At 34.7% G+C, this 27,470-nt stretch overlaps 1 long non-coding RNA gene across 1 annotated transcript in view; it reads right to left on the bottom strand.

The window, feature by feature from the left end:
- Positions 1 to 27,470, bottom strand: part of LOC307187894 — a 785,141-nt gene that overhangs the window by 415,327 nt on the left and 342,344 nt on the right. The window contains exon 3 of the long non-coding RNA XR_013828714.1: positions 444 to 491. This is a non-coding gene — a long non-coding RNA (uncharacterized lncRNA). The remainder of the gene's footprint in view (positions 1 to 443; positions 492 to 27,470) is intronic.

Below are 27,470 nucleotides of genomic sequence, written 5' to 3'. Positions count from 1 at the left end.
ACCATTCAACCTTCAAATTAACTTCCATTTCCCAATTAAAAGAAAATCCTGTTCAGCTTTACAAATTTTCCCATGTCCATTTTACTTACTTTATGTGTAACAGCCAGAACTAGTCTTCTTTCTGCACGAGAATCAACAACTTATAATGACACATCCTGTCAAGTAATTTGCTGATCCAGCTAGAGCAGCAATAGAAAAGTCATACCTTTTGTCTTTCTTGCTGATAATTTGGGTTCCTCCTTGAAAGACCATCATCAATCATGTCTATAGTGAGTCTCTAGTTATTCATTTGCTATAGTTAAAGCATCATCCTTATAAAATGGCCCTCTCCCTCTAGGGAGTCTAAAGCAGTATTATTGCCAGAAAAATCCAGAATCAAAAAAAAAAAATTTCCACTAAAGTAATACTGATGACAAAGAGAGAAAAGAATGCTTTCTACTCACTGTGAGCTCCTCTCTTGGTTTCTGAATCTTCTTTCTCCTACTTTGTTTCTGAAAAATAAAAAACATTAAAATCTTAAAATGAAGAAAACATAGTTGAAAAAAATATTTTACATGATATGCATATGCAGACTATTTTATTATAAATATGAAATGATTAAACAGTAAAACTTAGTGTTGCTGAAACACAGGGAGTACAAAGACAGCCAGGGTTCTCCAACATGAGAGAATTAACTTTAAGAACAGGTACTGGCTAAAAGTTACCCTTTCTGTCCAAAAGAAAAGTCTAACAGGGAACCACTGCAGAGGGAACATAGCACTGAGGAAACTGGCAAAGAGGAAACATTCAAAAAATGATCAGAAAAAAGAGATAAGTAGCTAAACGGCTGGGCTGTAATTTGGAAAGAATTCATTGATAAATAACATTAGGCATTAGGCATTTTGAGAAAGCATTATTAGAAGAAGTAACCCTAAGCCTTAATAGAATTAAGACTTTGTCATATAAAAGTCTGAACATTGAGCATGCACTGATACAGAGATTAAGAGTACTGTGCAATTGAGAAAATGATCAAGTTGTTGATGATAATACTAATGATAAAACATTTATAATACATCAGATGTGGTAGGTAATTCACAGACATTATTTCATTCAGTCCTCAAAAATTTAAGCCAATACTATTGTCCATTCTTGCAGAAACCAAGACTTACAATGGGTGGATAACTTGTCCAAGATCACCAAACCTGTAAGTGGTAGAGTCAGTGCTAGGAAAATGAACACCAAAGCCAGTGCTCTTAAATTACTAAACGACAAAGGCACTGTTTCACCATGGAGTACGATAGGCTACAAAAAATTTTATCACCCAAAACCTGAATGATGAGGGAAATGCAGATTGACAAGAGGAGAAGAAAGACCATGTTTTTATCCATATCTGCTATTAGGTATATCAGCATGTATAAAGTAAGAAGAAATTGGAAATCAACATAAGAATGTCATGTATACCATTTATAATTTGTCAGACAAATAATTATATGAATGGCATACTATTCTCATCCCATACAGTTGATTTAGTCATGTCATTAATCCTTTTGTTAACTTGAAATGTCTTGAATTAAACGTGTGATTTTTTGGAGCTATCTGACCTGAAGACCACCAATTTACTCTGACCTTCAAAGTTATGATACACAGAGTAGACAAATAAGTACCAGTGGTTTCTGAATGCTGTCTTATCAGGTTTGTAAAACATGCTTATAATTACCATTACAAAAGATGCTTATGTAATAATTACCAGTACAGAGTGTGTATTTTCTATTTTTTGAATTTTATTAAATTTTAACTTCTTGAGGATAATCTATGTGCACTTAAAAAACTTCCCCAAAGATATTAAATGCTGTCTAGACATAATTCCATCTGGGATGGTCTTAGCAATGCAACTGTCCCCTCTACTTCCCCTTTTCCTTTAAACTTGGACAGAAGAAAATAAGCCCTGGACAGTGCTTATAGTAGCAATCACCTTTACAAGGCAGTCAAGTCATAAAACAAGGTTTTTCTATATCCCTTGTACAACTTAAATTCCAGAGGAAAGTAGCAAAATAAGTAATAGGGAGCTACAGCAGAATTATCAGAATTATCTGGACATTGCCTTATATTCTCTTCAGAGCATCATGAAATGCACTGTCAACTGATATCACATGAAACTATAGCAACATATTTATGCTGGCCCTTAAATGGTTTGAGACACGTATTCAAATAGACAATTTTCTCTATTCTGACACTAGTGATTTCTCCCTAAGTGCCTACATCTTCTCGTAAGCAAGGGACTTTTTATATCTCTTTGACTAGCTAGAGTGAGTCGAAGTAGCCTCTACTCCCCTAAAATAAATAAATAAATAAGTAAATAAATAAAAGTATATTTTTATGTTGTACATTTTAAATTTCAGTTTATATTATGAGTTTTGTCAGTGAGATAAAAGTATAATAAAATAACCACCTATCTCCACTTTCATGCAAAATCAGATGAAGGCTTCTCTCACTTGCACCAAATACTGGAATAACTGATTAGCTATTCCTATCATAATATTGAAAAAGATTTGTTGACTGCTTACCATGTATCAGGGATTGTGCTTTATCAGTTCTTAAAGTAACTATAAGAGGCACCAACCAGGCTTCCCTGGTGACACAGTGGTTGAGAGTCCGCCTGCCGATGCAGCGGACACGGGTTCGTGCCCCTGTCCGGGAGGATCTCACATGCCGCGGAGCGGCTGGGCCCGTGAGCCATGGCCGCTGGGCCTGCGCGTCCGGAGCCTGTGCTCCGCAATGGGAGAGACCACAACAGTGAGAGGCCCACGTACCGCAAAAAAAAAAAAAAAAAAAAAAAAAAAAAAGAGGCACCGACCTCTTATTATTCCAGTTTTACAGCTGAGGGAAATGAGACTCAGATAAAATCACTGTCCATGACATTGTGCCCAAGCTAACACTGTTAAAGGATTGTAACTGGAGCCAGGTCTTGAATCCCGGCAGTTTGTCACTAGGGCTCATGTTCTCATCAACTCTGCTTCCCTGACTCTCATCTGAAACTCTCTTTTCCACTGATTCCCAGGACAAAGCTTGCTCATGGATCTCACCATCCCTTTATGAAGCAAATTCACAACCACTGGTTCCACTTTGTGTACCTGTCTATTAAAAGATACAATTACACTTCTTATTATTTCTCTGCTCTATATTCTAATTGATCACACATACATCTACCAATAATCATCTATATTTCATTGACTTCCAAATCTAGACACCACCCTCACATGTACCTTCAGTTACAAGATAAAATCCCTGTCTTCCTATGTATCTGTTTTATTTCATATCGACCTGTCAAATTAAGAATATCCAAATCTGAACTCATTTCACCCCCCTCACTGTTTCTTGGATTTCTTACATCATTTATGGGATACTAACACCCGCCACTCTATAGCATGGCACAATTACACCTGTCTAGAAACCTAGAATCATCTTACTTAGACTTTGCCCTCTAGTTCACACTTGTACTCCACTTTTTTTTCTACCCATTTCATGACCAAACTGTTAATACTACCTCCCCAAATCTCTTTATCCCATCTCTTTCTGTGAATTAAGACTGCTTTCGTAGAAGTCCTCATTATGTCTCACTTGGGTGTCTAAAAGTCTGTCCTATTTTCTCCTTTGTTTATCTTCTCTGTCCTCTTTAATACATATTAAACTTTCAGAGTTATCTCAAACTCAAATCTTAGCCATTTAACTACTATAAAACACGTAATCTCCTTAATTACTACAAGATAAATATAAATTTCTAGGTTTGACAAACAGAACATTTCTGGACCTCACTCATTATTATTTAGAGTAATCCCCTGCCTGCCACTACTGGCCTTGAACCTGATTCTTCTGTCACATTTGACTGCTTGAAATTCTCTATGCTTTCTCATATTTCAATGTCCTTGCACCCACCACTGCATATATCTAGAGTCCTTTTTGCCCTTTCCTTTACCTAGGAATCATTCATTCAAGTAGCCATAATCACACACGGTCATTCTATATTGTTATTTCTTCCTCTGTGACCATTAAACATATTATGGTAATGTTGTTTCTCAAAATAAATTGTAATGATGTTTTTGTTTACATTACTGGATATAAGTTCCTTCAGATCATGGACTGAAATTCATCTTCATTTAAGCAGTGCCTGTGAATGCCATAATAGGTACACAATAAATATTTACTGAATAAATAAAGAAATGGATGACTAGATGAATGAGAAGTGTCATATGTTCTGGACTTCAATATACAGGCAGGAAGAAATTGAATCTGTGTCAGCTCCCTTGTCATAAAACACTATAAATGTATTTTGTTTCCTACTCTTTAAAGTAAAATAATACTTGCCTTTAATAACAAGAGTTTTCTTTTAGTTTTACTGTATGTTCCTTAAATTTTGAGGTGAAAAAACACTGGATATTTTCATTTAAATATAATTAACATATTTAAATTATAGTTAAATTAAGCAATCTACATAAATTTAGCACATAGTAAGCTCTCAAAAAAATGTAATCAAGTGATATCAATTACCTAAAAGAATACACTGGAAACTTTAATTTCTTAAAGCAGCAACTGAATTCAAGCATATATCTTTTTAAGTAAAATGTGAACACAGAGCTTACTTTAAAAATTCTAAAACAAACAGGAAATATAAAAGAAAGCATTTATCTTCAAGTAGCCACTCCCTAAATTACCCACGTATAATATCTTTAATATAGCACATGAAATAATTCTAATAACCCAATGTCTCGTCCTCTAACTACTGAATCACACTGAGTATGGAGAGTTCAGGTCATTAAGTAGACATATATTCTGCCATTAAATGTCATTCTCAAATATAATTTGATGAATTATACCAAGAATGAATATGGTATTTGGTATGAATATATACCAAATTATACATAAACTGTTTGCATAAAATATTCCAGGAAGGTATTCTTTACCTCTGTTGAAATAACAAAATAGTAGGTTCAAGTGTTTGTTGTCTAATGGATACTGAAGAAAATACTGTCAAACTCTTCTAGAGTGAAGCAATGTCTGTATTGATGGAACACAAAAGTATAATAAATGAATATTCAGTAGCTTTACAAAAAATGATTGGATTTTCAATTGCATTTAAAATGACTATTCAAATCAATAACCTATTATTTCAGAGGACATAGTCTATTTCATAAATATGGAGCATAATAATTAAAAGTGCTCTTGTCAATAGACTAAAGGTTAATTGCAAAGGCAACCAGAAGGCCAGTGTTCTCTGGACAATATTCAAAATTAACAGTCAAGTGTAATGAACATTTGTGCATTTGCAAGAAATGTTTCAAAATCAATCTTGCATTGAATCAAAAGCTATTGTAAATGTTTTGCACAAAAAATGTGGACAAATATTAAAATGATATTGGGAAGTTACCAGAAGCTAATCACTCAAAAGCTAAAAATAAAAAAACACAGTTTACTTTTAAGTATGGGTATGTGAATTTTCAATATTTCCCAGTGCACTCTATTGTTCAGCAACATGGTCTTCTGCAGATTCATTGTTATTCTTAACAATTCATATAATTCATATAAATTGATATATAAATTGGCTAATTTGCGGTTTATAAGAAATTAACTTAAAACTCATATTTATAAAAGCCAAAGAAAGGGAACTATGAAAATAAAAGAAGGAATGTAATCTCATAATTTGATTTTACTTATAGAATTTTATGTTTATAATGAGGTTCTTAGGTTTATACTTGTTTTATTGACACTTGAGCTACCAAAATAATGCATTTAGATCAAATAATGCAGTGGCACATAAAGAAAAAAATAATTTCCCTCCCCTCTGCTTCAATTCCATATCCTCTCAAATGTAACATTTAACACTTAATTTGGTATATATTATTCCACATATTTCTTTCTATACATGTAAACACTTGAAAATATATGCTTATATTTTTATTTGCCTACAAACACTGGTAAAAATATACACAAAGTTCTGCCACTTGTTGCTTTATCATATAAAATGCACATGACTTGAAATGAAAAAGCACAGATCTAATCAGTTTTAATGACTGTATATTATTTCATATTATGGCTACATCATAGTTTATTCAACTGTTCCCATATTTATGGACATTTAAATACTCTCAGTGGGTCTTTTGGCATTAAAAATAATACAGAAATAAACACACCTGAATATATGACCCTAAGTGCTAGTATACTTATTTAAATCTCCAAGAAAGATTTTCAAAGGTGAAATGACTGGGTCAAAGATATACATGTTTAAAAAATTATTGTTAAATATTGTCAAATATTTTCCAAAAGTATGTAAAAATTCATATTTTACCAATAATAATATTTGCTATTCAAATATTATTCAACATATTAGGTAGACTTTAGCTAATATTATAACAAGATAGGGCAACAAAACAGTAAAAATGTATAAAAAGAAGGGTAAATATATTTAAAACTACTCTGCAATATTTAATATTATCATATCATTTTGTATATCTAGTAACCCCAAGAGATTCTATTAAAAACATTAGAGGGCTTCCCTGGTGGCGCAGTGGTTGAGAGTCCGCCTGCTGATGCAGGGGACACGGGTTCGTGCCCCGGTCTGGGAAGATCCCACATGCCGCAGAGCGGCTGGGCCCGTGAGCCATGGCCGCTGAGCCTGCGCGTCCGGAGCCTGTGCTCCGCAACGGGAGAGGCCACAGCAGTGAGAGGCCCGCGTACCATAAAAAATGAAAAAAAAATTAGAATTAATAATTGAATTGGTAATGTGTTTGTATATAAAGTAAATATGCAAAGGTAAGCTGTCTTTCAGCAAAAGTCAGTTGAAAATGGTATTGAAAAATAACCCATTTGTAATAAAACTTAAAAATATGAAAATATCTAAGAATAAATTTAACACGTAACATATAAAACTTATATGAAGAAAAAAGAAAATGAAATTAACATAAATATGTTGAACACATAAAAGCTAAATAAATGAAAAGAGAGACCATGTTCTTATATGGAACACATATATATATATCACTTTTTCTTCAAATAATACTCATTTAAGGCAATTTTTATCTGAACCCAATATGTTTAAATTGTACAAAATGATTGAAAATGTTATAAAATAATAGATGTGGAAAAACTGTCAAATTTTTGGAAATAAGAAAAGATAGCTACTACACCTTACCAGCTATTAAAAGCTATTACAAGGCACTGGGGGAGTGAAGTTGTTATAGCTTTTCAACTAGGATCAGATCCACGTCCATGCCAAGCAAAATGATTTAGAACAATGGATAGAATTCAAGCAACTACAGCAACAGGAAAATGAGGAAGGACATCTTAGAAAAGAGATTTGGAGTGGAAGTCCAAAATTCTATGTGTAACTCTATCCAAATTTCTGAGTAACCCCTGATCTCGCATGTATGAGGCAGAAACCAGGCAGCCCAGCTAAAATTAAATGAACTAAACAGACTTCTTCTGCGGCCATGTTCAGGAGAGGCACTTAATAAAGCAAAATATCATTTATGTTAATCACTTAATAAAGCAAAATATCAGTACTCTTCAGAAACAGAACCCTGAGTCTCTAAAATACATCACAATATTCAGGAGACAGTTCAATATCACTAGGCTTATGAAAAAAAAGAAGAAATTTAGAAAAAGGACTGACCCTGAGATGACTAAGATGTTGAAATAGGCACACACCGTAACTATGTTCAAAGACTAAAGCAATATATGCTCATAATGAACACATAGAAAATCTCAGCTGAGAAATAGAAATTATAAAAATGAGCCACATAGGACTTCCCTGGTGGCACAGTGGTTAAGAATCCGCCTGCTAATGCAGGGGACACCGGTTCCATCCCTGGTCTGGGAAGATCCCACATGCCATGGAGCAACTAAGCCTGTGCACCACAACTACTGAGCCTGCGCTCTAGAGCCCAGGAGCCACAACTACTGAAGCCTGTGTGCCTACAGCCCAAGCTCCGCAACAAGAGAAGCCACCACACTGAGAAGCCTGCGCACTGTAACAAAGGGTAGCCCCCACTCACAACTAGAGAAAGCCCACACGCAGCAGTGAAGACCCAATGCAGACCAAAAAAAAAAAAAAAAGAGCCATGTGAAATTATGAAACAAATACACAATAATGATTTTTTTTAAAAATCAGAGAATGATCATGATAACAGAGTGGAGATTATTTTTTAAAGGCATGCAAACTTGCACATAGATCAATAGGAATTATGCAGTAGGGAAAATAGAGTAAAAATATATTGTCTTAAAATAAAAAGATTTTATTTTTTTAAAGTCTAACAAAAAAGTAATTAGAGTTCCAGAAAGAGAAGAGAGAAAGGAGTAGAGAAAAAAATTTCTTTTGAAGAAACAATGTTTGATAAAACCTGAATTTTGGTGAGAGACATAAATATACAGACTCAGGAAGTTCAATAAACCTCAATTATGACAAATGCAAATACAAAGAAAAGGACACCTAGACATATTATAGTCAAATTGGTGAAATCCAAACATAAAGAGAGAAATCTTGAAATCAGCTAGAGAAAAGCAACACATTACCTATGGGGGAAGATGACAGGTAGTGGAATGACATATTTAAAGTATTGGAAGAAAATGTCCTTCAAGAATGATGGTGAAATAAAGGAAAACATGAAATAAAGATAACAGAAAATGAAGCTACTTGTCACCAGCACACATGCTGTACAAGAAATGCAAAATGAATTCTTCAGAGTGAAGTGAAATTATATCAGATGGGAATATGCATTTGAAGGAAGAAATAAATATAACCAGATATTGTAATTCTGAAAACAATTATTAAAAATATTTTACTCAATAAATGTATTTAAAATACATACAACTATTTAAAGCCAAAATAATAACATCATAGCATGGGGTTTATAATGTCTATAGATGTAACATACATGACAAAAATAATATAAAGAACAGAGGTGGATAAATATGGTTGCAAGCTTCTTATATTTTATGAAAAGTGATACAATATTAATTTCAAGTAGGGCAGGGAAAAATTTAAGGATGTATATTATAATCCCTAAAGCAAACCTAAGAAAATAATTCAAAGAAATATACCTAAAAAGTCAATAGATTAAAGAAAAGTCCTAAAATATTCAATTAACTCAAAATCTTTGGCAGAAATAAGGAACAGAGAAACAAAAAATAGAGGGACAAATGATAACAAACAGTAAAATGGCAGACTGAAGCCACGTCATAACAACAGTTACATTAAATTTTACATGGTCTAATCACTCCAACTGAAAAGCAATGATTATCAGAATGAAAAAATAGCAGGATTCAACTCTATGTTATCTGTAAGAGACCAAATTTAAATATAAAGACAAAGGTAGAAGGAAATTGATAGAAAAAATATACATGCAAATAGAATGCATAAGACCACTGGAGTGGTTATATTAATATCAGATAAAATAGGTTTCCAGACAAAGAATATATGAGTTAAAATATATTGTAGTAAAAGGTTAATTCATCAAATACATGAAAATCATACATGTTTATGTAACTAATAACAAATCTTCGAAAAACAAAAGTTGACAGACTAAATGAGAGAACTAGATAATTCCATAAAATAGTAGTGTTAACATCCCTCTCTCAGCAATTGATAGAATGACTAGACAAATATATAAATCAGGAAAGACAGATAAAATGAACACTATCAACCACCTTGGACTAATTAATATTTACAAAATATTACAGATAGCAATTGCAGAATGCACATGCTTATAAGTATACATAACATTCATCTAGACAGACCATATGCTAAGCCATAAACCAGGCTCCAATATATTTAACAGAATTAAAATCATACAGAATAATTTCTCTCACCAAATAGATCAAATAGATTTGGAAATTAAAGCACGTTTATAAATAACTCCTGGATCAAATTAGAAATCACAATGGAAATTTTTAAATGTCTGAAACAAAATTATAATGAAAATACAAAATAACAAAATTCATGGGATCAGATAAATCAGTGTTTCTGAGGGATTTATAGCTGCAAATCCCCCTAATAAAAATGAAGATTATTATAAGATCTCTGTCTTCACTACACTACACCATTACAAGTGCACACACAAACGCACTCACACACACACACACATACACACAGAGCTTATGACCATAAGAAAACACAAATAGCTGGCACAGACTAGCAATCAGAAATAGTGGGAAGGATAAGGGAATATATCCTTTGATATGGGGAAAGGAGGGTCATAATTTTAAAATAAATTTTTATTTTATTGGGAAAGGATAGTTTATATAAATAGCTAAAATTAGCTAGAGATTAGGAATAATATAATGTTCCTATCATATGAGTGAATATTTAAATTTAATAATAATAATTTAAAAGAATATTTGTATTACATTGCTATTTATTCTTAAACAAAATAGAAAAATCAGAATCCATAAAGCAAAATATTGATATTATAGATCCCATAAATTTTAAATTATTCATTGACAAAATATATCATAAACAATGTTAGAAGAAACAGATTATGAGAAAATACATGCAGCATATCTCAGACAGAATACAGGTTTCTTTGATATATAGACAGAGTTTAAAAGTTAATTTTAGAATATGAATAAAATAATGCAATTCAGGGCTTCCTTGGTGGCGCAGTGGTTGAGAATCCGCCTGCTGATGCAGGGGACACGGGTTCGTGCCCCGGTCCGGGAGGATCCCACATGCCGCGGAGCGGCTAGGCCCGTGAGCCATGGCCTTTGAGCCTGCGCGTCCAGAGCCTGTGCTCTACAACAGGAGAGGCCACAGCAGTGAGAGGCCCGTGTACCGCAAAATAAATAAATAAATAAATAATGCAATTCAAAAAAGTAATATTGGAAAATAAATAAGCAAGTTGTTTAGCTTTACTGTTAATCAAGTAAATGCCATTTAAAACAGTGATGTATCTTTTTTTGGTCCAAAATATTGGCAACAAATTTTTAAAATTGTAAAATCATGTTAGCATAATTAGATTTTTTTCATCAACCATATCTATCTGGAAAGTTAAAGTTCTAAAATGGTATCTGAAGCAAAATTAACTTGGGAGCAAGAGCAGGAAGAGCTAGATTATGAGCACTTGGAAAACAAAAGCCAGTGATTCACAAGCCTAGACAGTCAACAATAAAGGCAGCCACAGAAAAGATGGAGAAGCTGAGAAACAATCATATCAGGAGTAGGTCAAACTTGACCTCAACAGCAGCTGTTTAAAAATAATAATAAAATGTAGGGACCTATCATGCAGAAGAAAATTGCTTCAACTTCCCCAGCAGGGCACTATAACTACTAGTTGCAGGGCAAAAGAATCTCATGGTATCCTGAGCCCGCAATTCACTTCCCCCATAGGGAACCTGCCACTAAACATTTTCTGCTCCTTAGAAAAAGTGAAGTGTAGTTGAATCTGTCTGGCTCTGTGGCCAGACGGACTGCATTAGAATGCCTGCTTTCTACAAAGCCTCACTTTCTTCATCTAAAAAATGCAGGTATTATCTACACTGTGAGGATTAAATAAAAGAGCCGTGAAACTTAATGGCACAGTCTCTGGAACAGAGGAAATGTGTACCAAAAGTTAATTCTCCTTCTTTTCCTATTGCCTATACAGATCAAATTAAGCATCAGGGATGCTTTGTACATATGGCTATGTAGTTGAGTAGGCCAATTAGTAATCCTTTGACTTCATGTCAATTGACAGAATCATTTGATAAAATACCAGACATGAAAGAGTTTCTTGAGTTGAATTTATCTACTGAGGGAAAAAAAAATACTTTTTAGCACTTACACTTTAATCTTACTTTTACCTAAATGACTCCTTTCAGGTTTATTCTCCTTATTTCATTCTTAGGTACAGTGGCAAAAACATTGGAATTAGAGTTTGAAAAACTTCATTCAAGACCCAACTGTTTTTTAGACTAATCAGCTAACGTCTCTTACCCGTGAACTTTTTAATAAGAAAGAGGTAACAATAAGAGCTACCTCACCATGGTATTTCAAAAATCAAAAAAATATTGTCTATAAGAATCCTTCTTTTGGCCAAATATAAAAGTCCTTCTCTTAGTTTGGTCCCCCCAAAACAAACACTGAGATAAAGATTCTTAAGACAGTCATTTTGGGGTGATGCAAATGAAAACAAAGACAACAGCAAATACTAGGAGATGAGAGAAGTGAGAGAGAGAAGGGGAGAAGATAGAGTGATAGATTAAAGATGGACACATATTTTAAGATCCCTATTATTGAAAGAAAGGATCTATCTCCCTGCTCCTTCATTCTGGTGGGAGGAGAAGGGGTCATGACTTCCTTGACTGAGTATGGCAGAGGAATGGGGGTGCCAATATCCAAGATGAAGCCTTAAGAGACCCACGGCTTCCAATTTCTGTCTCTTGAAATACTTGGTTTTAGGATGCTAAGCTGCTATGTATGAAGGCTAACTATCAGGAAGAGAGATCAGGTAGAAAGGCTGATAATTCATGGAAAGAGGGAGAGACCCAGCTGGGTTAAGTTTTTCAGCTATCCCTGTTGAGGCAATAGGCATGTGAGCAAAATCATTTTGGATGCTTCATGCCAGTGCAGCAACTAGCTGAACACCACTGAGAGTCCCCACTTAATGCTGTACGAATCAGAAATGTGTAGCTGGGCACTACCCAAATTCATGATTCATAAACTTGTGAAACAGTAAAATGCTTGTTGTTTTAAGCCACTAATATTTAGAGTAGTTTGTTAGAGAGCAGTAAATACTCCAAATAGCCAAAATGAGCACGTCATCAAGCCTGCTACCACTGTGAGCAAATGAAGCTTAATCTAGGAAAATTCTAGGTAACAGTGTCAAACACATCTTAGAGTTATCCCACTGGAAGGATGAGAGAGCTGGAGTAGTTATACATCCACTGTCGGTTGAATGCCAATTCTCTCTGGCTACCAGTGAAATCTACAGTAGTACATCCTAAAGTGGTGAGTCCCAAGAGATAAAGGCACAGCTGACAGCATCTTCCACTCTCCTCTAAAATGTAAAGTGTTTTAGCAGGTTTTCCTTTGCTTTCTTACTGATATCAAAATTCTACTTTGTCTGATCCTGATTCTGGTATTTTTTTTCGATGAAGACTTCCTTGGTATTTACTTTTTTATTTTTTGAAGAACCCAAAGGAAGAAATTTCTGAATTTTTATTTACTTAAATCCATTCTTCCTTTTATATGTCTTTCTAGTATTGTTCTAATAGGTTTTTTTTAAAATCAGCTTTTATAAATCCTAAAACAAAATACTACTGCCCTCACCAAGACAGAAAAAGCCATAAATTTTTGCATTTACAAATTTTAGTTCTCAATGTTACTACCTTGAATTTAAGAACAGTTAAAAGCCAAATGAACCTGTCTATGAAGCAGAAATAGAATCAGGGACATAGAGAATAGACTGGTGGTTGCCAAGGGGGTGGGGGGTGGCAGAGGGTTGGATTGGGAGTTTGGAATTAGCAGATGCAAACTGGTATGTATAGAATGGATAAACAACAAGGTCCTACTGAATAGCACAGGGAACAATATTCAATATCCTGTGATAAACCATAATGGAAAAGAATATGAAAAGAATGTGTATATATGTCTGTGTGTGTGTGTGTGTGTGTGTGTGTGTGTGTGTGTGTGTCTGTATAACTGAGTCACTTGGCTGTACTGCAGTAATTAACACAACATTGTAATTCAACTATATTTCAATAAAAAATAAATTTTAAAAAATGTTAAAAATAAAACAGCATTTAAGTACTACAGAAATTTTGAAAAATGCCAAAAAAAGAACAATTAAAAGCCAATGGTCATATATATAAATAACTACCAATTAAAAATGTTTTAAACTTTTGGTTGTCTATCCCATTTGGGGCTGCTTATTTGAGTTTGTTTTTATAGGCAAATGGTTATGGCACAGGGACTACAGTCAGACTTCCTGAATTTTAATCTCTGCTCAGCCACTTACTAATTCTGTGCTCCTGGGAAACTTAATATTTCTGTGGCTTCAGAATATTTCATTATTGGTTCAAAGGGGGGGAAATAATAGTATTGTACTTATAGGAATGATATGCGTATTGAATAAATTATTAAATATAAAGTACTTGCAATAGTGTCTGGCATATTAATATAGGACCTTAATAAATTATGTTAAAAATCATAATACAAAATGTAGAGATGACATAAAGATCTAAATTTGTCAAAAGACTATCAAGAGGCCCAAATAAATTATAATTCCTTGTAATGTCTTTGCACCAACGTAACTGAAAAAGGTTATAGAATCATAACTTTCACAGAGCAGAATATTCTCTAATATTTTTAGGCTATCACTTCAACAGAACGGTCATGTGCAAGAAGCACTGCATAGATCAAGAAGCAGAGATGATAAAAAGCCTTAGTGCAGGCATTTAGCGTACATTTTAATGCCATCCACAGACTCTTTCTACGTTCTGGGAACCAAGTGCTCAAATTTCACTCAGTAATCTTACTCATTTTTCTTACTGCAAGATCTGCCTTTTAGACCTTCAGATTGAAAATTGGAGAAGATATCAGCATACAAGCAGTTTTATAGTTTAATGAGCTTAAGCAAAATCTTTTTATAACTCAGATTCTCTAATACAATTCAAAATTGCAATTCAAGCTTGGGAAAAAAAACCTACCTCTGGGATAAGCTAGGGAGGGGAAAATGTATGGAAATGACATTCTTTTACTGTTCTTCTCTCTTTCATATGATATTCTGTAATTAATGACTGTTGTTCTCTGAGTTCCCACTGAAATTACTGCTTTACTCTCTTCCCTGCTGGTAACTTTCACAATGATTTGTATCGAAGGTCAGAGGCAAAAAATACTACTATGAATTAGGCTACCAAATTCTAAAAGACTAATTGACAATTTTTTCCACAATATATAGCACCATGCCTAAAATCCTAGTCAGTCTCTAGTCTTTTCTTGATCTTACCTCTTTACCTGTGCTCAAGACCAGTCCTGAAAATGGGTCAAATTTTCTCTACTGCCTGTGACTCTCATTAGGCCAATTAGAACCGATCATGAGGCCAAGGCTTGATGTTACTCTTTCTGCTAAAAACAGCTGCCAGGTGCCCCACTTCTCTGCTCTCTCCTCCTCTTGACACAATTCTCATAATGAATGAAGCTGGGTCATGTCCTCATGATGGTTCATTTTATTACTTCTCTAGTGAAGCTTGGAAATTTTCCATAATAAGGTAAAAAAATGATAAAGAGATTATTACTCATCTTTATATTTTACCAGAAACTTTATTTAAACATGTTCCTGCCAAAAACTGTTAAAGAATTTTGACAACTTATCAATACAGGAAGTTTTTAAGCAGTACAACATTGCAGTTAATCTGTCTATTCACCCCCTTCTCCTCCGTTGGCTAGAAAACAAACATCAGATGAAAAGGATCATAAGGCAAAACATATATATATATTCTTAAATGTGAACTTTTATTAAGCAATAGTGAACTTTTTAATTGGACTGTCATGACTTAAGTATTTCTCAATGAATTCATTGTTAGATGTCTTCCTACCACTCTGGAACATGATAAAAGAAAGCTCACGCCAAGCCTCTCTGCTGTGAGTTAGCAATACTTAATAAAAATGTGTCTAAATTCAGTAAAGCAAAATCTAATGATTTTTCCCCATACTTTTACTTCCACTCCTTTCCTTCTCCATGCTTTCTTTTAACAGGAACTCAGAAAACTTAAATAACTTTAGAAATAGTGGAGTCATATTTCACATAGGACTGAGGTTTTGCTAGTAATTCATAAGGTAGAGTTAAAATTACCCTTGTTAACTTCTTAACATTTCACCTTCAGTTTAACTGAGAATACAACCCTGCTTAGTACTGTCTTTAAATATGCCAAGTAAACATTACAGTATATTTTATCACATAAAAGAGAAAGAGAGGGAGTGGAAAAGATAGAAGAACGGTAAGACAAAATGCTCAGGATCTGTAATATTGCCTGGATTGCCCATATCCTTGCTTCCCTCTAGTTTAAATTTTTTAGTCACACACACACACACACACACACACACACCTAACAAAGCTCCTCTCTTTCTCTGTCTCTCATCTTCTACCTCTCTTCTTCTCTTCTTTTCTCCTTCCTTCCTTCATTATTGGTGTACATGAAGAAGGAAAGAAGGAGTGGAGAGACAGGAATACTTGAATCAGTGTAAGTTAGTCTATGACACAGCATTACTACATTATTTTTATTCCTTTTAGTTGAACAATAAAATATCTTTTAAGAAGTTCAAGACAGTCCCTCCAATCAGGAAACTTACACAAGCCTCTTCGATAGCCTCATCCACCAGAGGGAAGACAGCAGAAGCAAGAACTACAATCCTGCAGCCTGTAGAACAAAAACCACATTCACAGATAGACAGACAAGATGAAAAGGCAGAGGGCGATGTACCAGATGAAGGAACAAGATAATACCCCAGAAAAACAAATAAATGAAGTGGAGATAGGCAACCTTCCAGAAAAAGAATTCAGAATACTGATAGTGAAGATGATCCAGGACCTCGGAAAAAGAATGGAGGCAAAGATCGAGAAGATGCAAGAAATGTTTAACAAAGACCTAGAAGAATTAAAGAACAAAAAACCGAGATGAACAATACAATAACTGAAAACTACACTAGAAGGAATCAATAGCAGAATAACTGAGGCAGAAGAAAGGATAAGTGACCTGGAAGAGAGAATGCTGGAATTCACTGCTGTGGAACAGAATAAAGAAAAAAGAATGAAAAGAAATGAAGACAGCCTAAGAGACCTCTGCGACAACATTAAACGCAACAAAATTCACCTTATAGGGGTCCCAGAAGGAGAAGAGAGAGAGAAAGGACCAGAGAAAATATTTGAAGAGATTATAGTTGAAAACTTCCTTAACATGGGAAAGGAAATAGCCACCCAAGTCCAGGAAGTGCAGAGAGTCACATACAGGATAAACCCAAGGAGAAACATGCCAAGACACATAGTAATGAAACTGGCAAAAATTAAAGACAGAAAAATTATTGAAAGCAGCAAGGGAAAAACGACAAATAACATACAAGGGAACTCCCATAAGGTTAACAGCTGATTTCTCAGCAGAAACTCTACAAGCCACAAGGGAGTGGTATGATATCCTTAAAGTTATGAAAGGGAAGAAATTACAACCAAGATTACTCTATCTGGCAAGGATCTCATTCAGATTCGATGGAGAAATCAAAACCTTTACAGACAAGCAAAAGCTAAGAGAATTCAGCACCATCAAACCAGCTGTACAACAAATGTTAAAGGAACTTCTCTAAGTGGGAAGCACAAGAGAAGAAAATGATCTACAAAAACAAACCCAAAACAATTAAGAAAATGGTCATAGGAACATACATATCAATAATACCTTAAGTGTGAATGGATTAAATGCTCCAACCAAAAGACACAGGCTTGCTGAATGGATACAAAAACAAGAACCATATATATGCTGTCTACAAGAGACCCACTTCAGCCTTAGGGACACATACAGACTGAAAGTGAGGGGATGGAAAAAGATATTCCATGCAAATGGAAATCAAAAGAAAGCTGGAGTAGCTATACTCATATCAGATAAAATAAACATTAAAATAAAGAATGTTACAATAGACAAGGAAGGACAGTACATAATGATCAAGGGATCAATCCAAGAAAAAATATAACAATTATAAATATATATGCACCCAACGTAGGAGCACCTCAATACATGAGGCAACTGCTAACAGCTATAAAAGAGGAAATCGACAGCAACACAGTAATAGTGGGGGACTTTAACCCCTCACTTACACCAATGGACCGATCATCCAAAATGAAAATAGATAAGGAAACACAAGCTTTAAATGACACAACAGACCAGAGAGATATAATTGATATTTATAGGACATTCCATCCAAAAACAGCAGATTACACTTTCTTCTCAAATGCACACAGAACATTCTCCAGGATACATCACATCTTGGGGCACAAATCAAGCCTCAGTAAATTTAAGAAAAGTGAAATCATATCAAGCATCTTTTCTGACCACAACATTATGAGATTAGAAATGAATTACAGGGAAAAAACGTAAAAAACACAAACACATGGAGGTTAAATCATACAGCACTAAATAACCAAGGGATCACTGAATAAATCAAAGAAGAAATTAAAAAATACCTAAAGACAAATGGCAATGAAAACACGACGATCCAAAACCTATGGGATGCAGCAAAAGCAGTTCTAAGAGGGAAGTCTATAGCTATACAAGCCTACCTCAAGAAACAAGAAAAATCTCAAGTAAACAATCTAAACTTACACCTAAAGGAACCAGAGAAAGCAGAACAAACAAAACCCAAAGTTAGCAGAAGGAAAGAAATCATAAAGATCAGAGCAAAAATAAATGATATAGAAACAAAGAAAACAATAGCAAAGATCAATAAAACTAAAAGCTGGTTCTTGGAGAAGATAAACAAAGTTGATAAACCATTAGCCAGACTCATCAAGAAAAAGAGGGAGAGGACTCAAATCAGTGAAATTAGAAATGAAAAAGAAGTTACAACAGACACCGCAGAAATACAAAGCATCCTAAGAGACTACTATAAGCAACTCTATGCCAATAAAATGGACAACCTGTAAGAAATCAACAAATTCTTAGAAAGGAATAACCTTCCAAGACTGAACCAGGAAGAAATAGAAAATATGAACAGACCAATCACAAGTAATGAAATTGGAACTGTGATTAAAAACCTTCCAACAAACAAAAGTCCAGGACCAGATGGCTTCACAGGTGAATTATATCAAACATTTAGAAAAGACTTAGCACCCATCCTTCTCAAACCCTTCCAAAAAATTGCAAAGGAAAGAACACTCCCAAACTCATTCTATGAGACCACCATCACCCTGATACCAAAACCAGACAAAGATACTACAAAAAAAGAAAATTACAGACCAATATCACTGATGAATATAGATGCAAAAATCCTCAACAAAATACTAGCAAACAGAATCCAACAGCACATTAAAAGGATCATACACCATGATCAAGTGGGATTTATTCCAGGGATGCAAGGATTCTTCAATATATGCAAATCAATCAATGTGATAAACCATATTAACAAATTGAAGAAGAAAAACCATATTATCATCTCAATAGATGTAGAAAAAGCTTTTGACAAAATTCAACACCCATCTATGATAAAAACTCTCCAGAAAGTGGGCATAGAGGGAACCTACCTCAACATAACAAAGGCTATATTCGACAAACCCACAGCAAACATCACTCGCAATGGTGAAAAACTGAAAGCCTTCCTCTAAGATGAGGAACGAGACAAGGATGTCCACTCTCACCACTATTATTCAAAATAGCTTTGGAAGTCCTAGCCTTGGCAATCAGAGAAGAGATAAAAATAAATTAAAGGAATGCAAATTGGAAAAGAAGAAGTAAAACTGTCACTGTTTGCTGATGACATGATACTATACATAGAGAATCCTAAAAATGTCACCAGAAAACTACTAGAGCTAATCAATGAATTGGGTAAAGTTGCAGGATACAAAATTAATGCACAGAAATCTCTTGCATTCCTATACACTAGTGATGAAAAATCTGAAAGAGTAATTATGGAAACACTCTCATTTACCTTTGCAACAAAAGGAATAAAATACCTAGGAATAAACCTACCTACGGAGACAAAAGACCTGTATGGAGAAAACTATAAGACACTGATGAAAGAAATTAAAGATAATTCCAACAGATGGAGAGATATACCATGTTCTTGGATTGGAAGAATAAAAAAAAAAAAAAAAGAAGTTCGAGACTATGCATCCTCCTTTCTTGTCACAATGCCAAGCACACTGGGGTCACGAATCAAGAACTCATCAGTGCTTTCCCTGACCAGGTCTATGACACGATCATTCTTAATTTCTCAAACATAGGAGAGACTCTTAATGTTCTAGATTTTTTTAATTTTTAAGTTATCGAAGTAAGTACTCCTACTCTTGGAAAATGAATACGTTGTGTACAAATGACAGAGGCTTAATCAGCTTAAGCAATACGGAGAAATATACTGGTTCTCTTCATTGGGAAAGAACTAACAGTAACTTACAAAATCCCCAGAACAAAAAATTCTACAATTTTTATGGAAACACAAAAGACCCCGAATAGGCAAATCAATCTTGAGAAAGAAAAACAGAGCTGGAGGAATCAGGCTCCCCATCTTCAAACTATACTACAAAGCTACAGTAATCAAGACATATGGTACTGCCACAAAAACAGAAATACAGATCTGTGGAACAGGATAGAAAGCCCAGATATAAACCCACACACATATGGTCACCTAATCTATGACAAAGGAGGCAAGAATATATAATGGAGAACAGACAGCCTCTTCAATAAATGGTGCTGGGAAAACTGGACAGCTCCATGTAAAAGAATGAAATTAGAACACTCCCTAACACCATACATAAAAATAAATTCAAAATGGAACAAAGACCTAAATGTAAGGCCAGACACTATAAATCTCTTAGAAGAAAACATAGGCAGAACACTCTTTGACAGAAATCACAGCAAGATCTTTTTTGACCCACCTCCTAGAGTAATGAAAATAAAAACAAAAATAAACAAATGGGACCTAATGAAACTTAAAAGCTTTTGCACAGCAAAGGAAACCATAAATGAGATGAAAAGACAACCCTCAGGATGGGAGAAAATATTTGCAAATGAAGCAACATACAAAGGATTAATCTCCAAAATATATAAACAGCTCATGCAGCTCAATATCAAAAAACAAACAACCCAATCCAAAAATGGGCAGAAGGCCTAAATAGACATTTCTCTACAGAATATATACAGATAGCCAAGAGGCACATGAAAAGGTGCTCAACATCACTAATCATTAGAGAAATGCAAATCAAAACTACAATGAGGTATCACCTCACACCAGTCAGAAAGGCCATCATCAAAATATCTACAAACAATAAATGCTGGAAAGGGGTGGAGAAAAGGAAACCTTCTTTCACTGTTGGTGGGAATGTAAACTGATACAATCACTATGGAAAACAGTATGGAGGTTCCTTAAAAAACTAAAAATAGAATTACCATATGACCCAGGAATCCCACTCCTGGGCATATACCCAGAGAAAACCATAATTCAAAAAGACACATGCACCCCAATGTTCACTGCAGCACTATTTACAATAACCAGGACATGGAAGCAACCTAAATGTCCACCAACAGAAGAATGGATAAAGAAGATGTGGTACATATATACAATGGAATATTACTCAGTCATATAAAGGAACGAAATTGGGTCATTTGTAGAGATGTGGATGGACTTAGAGACTGTCATACAGAATGAAGTAAGTCAGAAAGAAAAAAAAAATGTATGTTAACGCATACATGTGGAATCTCAGAAACTGGTATAGATGATCTTATTTGCAAAGGAAAAATAGAGACACAGAAGTACAGAACAAATGTATGGATTCCAAGGGGGAAAGTGGGGGTGGGGTGTGGGATGAATTGGGAGATGGGGATTGACATATACATACTATTGATATTATGTATAAAATAGATAACTAATGAGAACCTACTGTATAGCACAGGGAACTCTACTCAGTGCTCTGTGGTGACGTAAATGGGAAGGAAATCCAAAAAAGAGGGGATGTATGTATACGTGTAGTTGATTCACTTTGGTGCACAGTAGAAACTAACACAACATTGCAAAGCCACTATAGTCCAATAAAAAATAAAAATAAAATAAAATATCTCATGTACCCTTGAAGAAACTGCAGCTCAGGTAAGAGAAAGGTCTTTGTGTCCACAAAAGGTTTTTTAAAAAATTGTAATGATATCTTCATATTTTTAAACTATCAGGGTGCCATAATATTTTAACAATTAATCTAAACAGAAATCTAAAAAAAAAAAAGTAGGAAAAATAATAGGTCTCATCTGAAAGAATGTATAGGAATTAACCTTAGACAATTGAGAGAAATCTTCCAAAGTGTGTGTGTGTGTGTGTGTGTGTGTGTGTGTGTGTGTGTGTGTGTTTGTGTATGGTGCTAGAAAATAAATAAATAAAGAAGCGCTGCAAGTTCCAGGGCCTCAAAGATTTGAACTAGGATCTAGTCAGTTGCCAAAGGTTTGGGACACACTTTCCTCAGCAAGGCAATCCAAGGAGAAATAAAGCTTCCTTTTCCAATGTCTTCATAGTAATCTCAGAAGCTTGTGTCTGAGGCTTACCTCTAAAATATTTATTATTCCCTAGAAAATTTGTTACTGTCATTGGCCAAACCTAGAAGACACATCTATACCTATAATCCAAGGGTTGGATATCTTCTCAGAAGAAAGAAAATGAGAGAAAAAATACACTTGACAGTCAAATACAATAGCTACTTTGTGGCCCTTGGGACATTCATTAGGATATGAAATCAGCTTTATTATACCAAATGCCTTTTTTTTTTTTTTTTTTTTTTGCGGTACGTGGGCCTCTCACTGTTGTGGCCTCTCTCACCGCAGAGCACAGGCTCCGGACGCGCAGGCCCAGCGGCCGTGGCTCACGGGCCCAGCCGCTCCGCGGCATGTGGGATCCTCCCAGACCGGGGCACGAACCCGCGTCCCCTGCATCGGCAGGCGGACTCTCAACCACTGCGCCACCAGGGAACACCCCAAATGCTTTTTTTGTAATTCTCTATAATGTGTATTATGAACACATCCACACATCAGTCCCTAAATAGTCCAGAGATTTGCATTCTTAGAAAAATATCATTTCCATTTAAAATTCTACATTTCACTTTCAATGCTAATATGATGAGCTAGATATGTTTAGATAGATAATTGGGACTGCACACATCTGGAATTTTAAAGCATTGTACTGGGAAAGAAAGGGCAAGCTTTGAGGGTCTAATGCATTGCAAAAATAGGAGAATAAAATATATCTGTACCAGGGAGTGAAAAATTAACAAAGATAAAAAGAATTCTGACCAAAGATTTAATTCAATCTCAATATATTTTCTTAAAACATCTTTGTCACTTAAAGAAACTATGTCAGAAAAATGAGTTAAGGTAAAATGGACTAATTGATAAAGAAACTTAAAAGAACACAAATCAATAGTCTAGTTCCTTTCTAAAATCTGAAGCCACAAAACTGAATTCCATCTCATTTTTGTCAATAGTTGTTTAAGAATACTTTGAAAAACTATAGAGGATTGCTATCAGAGAGGTGAAGAAATGGGCTAAAATCCAGAATAATCAATAGCATCTTTTTTTCTTAGATTTATAAATATGTTTTGGATATATTCTGTAAGATCAGAGAATAATGAGATATGATAACATATTTAACTGATTATTCACAATCTGAAGAAAAAGTAATCAATCTTTAAATTCTTGAAATAAAGTCATTTCATGAAAATTCATAAGCTATATATACTTGTGTTAGGCCAAATATGAGTGCATAAAATATTAAGCTTCTTAAATTTAACATGACGTGCTTATACTGCTATTTGGTTTATTTAGTTTCCAGTCTCACATAGAAATGCCGAAGCTTCACCTTTTCCTCTCTAAACAAAGTGTACAGTGAAAACCCAGATAATTTTTAGAGTGTCTATGGATATATCTGTCATAGTCTGAGCAAGTTTGTTAAGATTTCTATTGAAAAAAATAAGGTTGATTATCTTCATATGGTCTAAGAAATGGTAACAAATTGTTGGGCAGCTACTATTTGCCAGTCATTTTTAAGGCAATTTAAAACATAAATGCTTTATAATAGAGCATTTATCACAGATATTAACATATTTTATCAATATGAAATCTAAGGCTTGGAGACACTCTACCTCAACAGAGCCAGACAGAAATCAAACAGGTTCAACTCCAAAGCCACTACTACTGTATTTACTACAGTAAACTGTCTCCTAATTATAGACTTAAACTGATGGGGAAAATAATTGTTCTCAACTATTTTTTTCATTTCCTCTAAGAGGATTAGATGGCTCTATCCATTGCCATATGACCTACAGCAGCTCCGTGGAGACAAAATATATTCCCTCCTAAGTATCAGGCTTATCCATGTTACTCACCTTGATCCATGGACCATGAACATGTGTGATGTATGTTATGTCTGAGCAAAAGCTTTAAGAGACACTGAACGTTTCTACCACTTTCTCTTTCTCTCTGCTTTGAGAACAGCATGTGACAAATACAGTTTTCTCCTCTTGCCTAATTCCCAGAATGAAAAAGATATGTGCAGCAGATAAACAGCCAACAGCCACCAACATTTAATATCAAGGAGAAATAAATGTTTGTTGGTGTAAACCCTTGAGAACTGGTGCTACATGTTATTGCAAACAGCTGATAAGTACAAGAAGTACTGTGAATACTGATGAACAGAATATTATCACTCTAACAGGAGTGAAATAAATGTAGCCTTATTAGAATGTTATGCTTTTCCATTATTAAGACAAAACTTCAAGTGGGGAATGCTGCTTTTTGCATTCAGTATTTGCTATTGGTAAGTAATTCTGATGCCTAGGAGTGCGCCTTAGGAGCACGAGGACAAAATCAAAATATTTAGAAGGAAAAAAACAGAAGGAATCTGGACACCCCCTGGCACTGTTGATTTACCACTCCATGCCTAGAATGCAACCTCCAGACTCCTTCTAGTGGGAGAAAAATAAACACTGTATGTGTCTAATTGTTAAGTTCATATCACTTATGGCCAAATGAAATCTTAATTATAACAAGATGTCTTTGCAACTGCCTAAAAGTCCCTCATGTATGTCTTTGGAGTGAGATGGGGAAGAAAGGCATGAAGCTAGAAAGTGGGGAGGGAAGGAGAAGAGAGGCAGAATTAGGAAATTCTTTACTGGATAAGAGGTATGAGCTCAGTTATGACAGACTTAGTTCTCCTCCAAACATCTATTTAAGAATTTACTCAGAATAAAAAGATAAACCATAAAATTACATCCTTCTGCAAAAGCATTAATTATATTTGTGAAATACTTCCTGGAAATATTTGTGTGGTCCCTTGTGGAGTAAAAAGGGACCACATGTTGACAGAATTTCTCATATTATTCTTTTATTCATGATGTAAATCTTGCTCAGTCATAGTATTATTCTTTGAGTAAACTGTTACATTCCATTTGCTAATGGTTAATGTGATAAGCTTGATCTATACTTATGTGATATTGATTTACAGTCCCTTTTTTACTACCAATACCAATTTTTATAGAATTATAATTTCTTTGTCAAGTAGAGGAATTTTCATATTTTTCTATGTCTTTACCTATTTTAAATAGCATTTACATTACCAATTCAAAGGTTAACTAACATTAATAAATGTAGCATCTATGGTAGTTGGTGTATCTGAATGTTCCACTTATTCTACTGTCAACTTTAGACATTCATATTGACCATTTTGTCAACTCAGGTTATTTGGCCACAAAATTTGCCCTTCCTCTCTAGGTCTGCAAGTTTTTAAATTAATAGATTACTTTTAGAACAGTTTTTGGTTTACAGAAAAACTGACTTGAAAGTACAGAGTTCCCATATATCCGCTCTCTCCTTCCCAACACTCCCCCACAGGTTCCCTTATTATTGATATCTTGAATCAGTATAGTATGTTTGTTATAATTGATGAGACAATATTGATAATTATTAACTAAAATCCATAATTTACCTTAGGGTTTATGCTTTGTGTTGTACAGTCTATAGGTTTAGACAAATGTATAACAACATTTAATCACCATTAGAGTATCATACAGAATAGTTTCACTGCCCTAAAAATTCCCTATGCTCCACCTATTCATACTTTCCTCCCTCCCCTTAACTCCTGACAACCCCTGATCTTTTTACTGTCTTCATAGTTTTACCTTTTTCAGAATGTCATAGAGTTGGAAGCCTTTTCAGATTGGCTTCTTTCACCTAGCGATATCAATTTCTTTTGATGTCTTTTTGACAGGAGGCCTCAAGCAGCCCAGTGTAAAGATGCTAATGAAAAGAAACTGAGATTTCATGACAAAAGTCAACAGCAACTTGTTGGCCATTGTGAGAGAGCCACCTTGGAAGCAAATCCTCTAGTTCCAGTCAAGCCTTCAGATAACTTCAACCCTGGCTGATGTGTAACAGCAACCTCATGAGAGAGACACGAAGCCAAACCTTGTACCCAAGCCCTGTCTTACTCACAGAAATTAGGAGAGATAATTTTTTAAGAAGGTAAGTTGGTGGGATAATTTTATATATAGCAATAGGTAATTAATCCATATACATTTTCCTCTAAGAATAAATTTTGCTGTGTCTCGTATGTTTTGGTAGGAACTGATATCATTGCACTATTTTCTAAAGAATTTCTATTCTCTCTTCTCATTTTTCTGTGCTATGCAGATTACCTGAAAGTATTTTTTGCCTTAATTTTCAAGAGCTGTCTTTGATTTCTTACACAGCTCTATTTCCCTTTAACTGGTGAATGACTTCTCCCCTAGTTAAATAATTCTCAAGTTGCAGTCATTTTCTTTCACCAGTTTATAAACAATAACAGCCTTCTGCCTTCTACTTCTGTGGGTGCAAAGTTCAATAATGGTCTGAATTTTTTCCCTGTTTATACATAGGCTTTTCCTTGTTTTAATTTTCTGAACACTTGTAAGATTTCTTCTCTTGCTCGTTTACCAGGGTATGCCTGTGAGTATCATTGTTTGTTTTTTCTTCAATACACCCTATAACTTAGGTGAACATTTTATAACTGCAAATTCAGGCCCTTCTTCAGCTAAAGAAAATTTTCTGGTATTGTTTGCTTGCTCTCCCTCCTGTTCCTTTTTCTCCATCAGTAAAACCTATTATTCACATTCAGTCTCTCAGATCTGTTCTATAGGTCTTTCCATTTTTACTTATTTTACTTGTCTGTGCTTTGAGGTATTTCTTGCATCTGATCTTCTAAGGTATTAATTCAGTTTTCAATCCTGATTATGCTCTCCTTTAGTTCATAAACTCGGTTTTCTGGCTTTGACTAGTGTATTTTTATGCTCCAGGAGGACTTTATAATGTTGCCATTAGAACTTTAAGGGCTATGATTCTTTTGTTGTTGTCTTTTGTCCCTGTAATTCAAGATTCCGTCATTTTTTCCCTAGTAATTCTGCATTACCAGGTACACATTTGATTATTCAACCTGATTCTTTTCTGTGTATGGAGGCTATCAGAAGAGCAGTTATTTAGTTATTGGTTTTATTTGGGATCATGTCTAAATGTGGGACATCATTAAGATGTAAAGAGCAAAGGTATTACAGATACTGTGAGTCTGTGGATTAAGGGCAAAGTGCTAGCCCCTGCTTAAGGCCCTTGAAGTAAAAATTTCCCCTTATGGGTCTTTCCCAATTTCTGTATAGAGGAGACCCAACCTGCTTTCCCTCCCCCCACCACCCCCAATCTCACCCTTTTCTCTCAGTATTTTGGGAAGATCCAGCTTGTTCTTTTCGTTCCTTTCTGGCATTTTGACACTC

Source organism: Stenella coeruleoalba, assembly GCF_951394435.1.
Source record: "Stenella coeruleoalba genome assembly, chromosome: 6".
Lineage (NCBI taxonomy): Eukaryota > Metazoa > Chordata > Mammalia > Artiodactyla > Delphinidae > Stenella > Stenella coeruleoalba.
Note: the sequence above shows the minus strand (reverse complement) of the source record. Positions and strands in the feature narration are given on the sequence as shown.